Below are 970 nucleotides of genomic sequence, written 5' to 3' on the forward strand. Positions count from 1 at the left end.
CTTCTCACTCCTGCCTCTTCCACTCTCAAGTGTCAACATTACAGAAATAGGATCTCGTTCTCCCTTGGTGCCTCCCCAGCATCCCCCTCCTCCTGCCTGTCTCACCCCTTCATCTGTCTGGATTTGTTTGTGGCACACAGTCTGCTGCTCTTTCTCTCATGGCTATTCTCTGATCTATCCTCCCTATTCTTGTTCTCTGTTACCCCGTTTCAGTTCCACACTAAGTAAAGGGTCCTATTTCACTTCTTATTACTGTTCTACGCCACCCTCTTGTCCCATTGCTCATGTGCTTCACAAACCACATTTCCCACTTCTCTCTTGCATTGCCCGTCCAGTTTGTGCTTTAATGGCATTTTGCTAATTTATTTCTTGATTTCACTTTATTATACCTACATGATTGTTCCTTGGACTTAGACTTAATATAATCTGCCTTGGGTTACCGCAAGTTGCCTTGGGTAATGCATCTCTTAAGCAAATAAATAACTCTTAAAAGTAGTACATCAGCAGTGAAGGGATGGCTTATTGATTTAAGATTACACAGAGAAGTGTACTGAGAGTGTACTGTAGGCCTCAGCCTGATTTATACATGGCCCAAACAGCATTTGGAAAAACTTTTTTTTTTTTCAGGGTCATTGGTACAGTATAACGGACAGGACTGGCTAATGGGCCACTGTTAAGCAATAGAGTATCTCAGGCCTCGCTTAGATTTCACTAACTCGTCTTGTTTACTTACATGGAGGCAGCATGGATTAGTTGATTTTTACCCCTTGGACAATACAGTGCACCAAATCAAAACTGCATTAGTGTCACCAACACTCATTGAGCTTGTTAAGTTCCACCTATCCATTCACGTTCTAACCACTTTATCTACCTGGTTGCCGAAGAACTGGAGTCGCCCTCAGCAACCCGGCCTGTCCCAGGGCAGGCAGGGGAGCCTGACAGAGGGCGGCCAGCCCCGCAAGTGTGCGGG

The sequence above is a fragment of the Lepisosteus oculatus genome, chromosome 5, assembly GCF_040954835.1.
Source record: "Lepisosteus oculatus isolate fLepOcu1 chromosome 5, fLepOcu1.hap2, whole genome shotgun sequence".
In the NCBI taxonomy this organism is placed as follows: domain Eukaryota; kingdom Metazoa; phylum Chordata; class Actinopteri; order Semionotiformes; family Lepisosteidae; genus Lepisosteus; species Lepisosteus oculatus.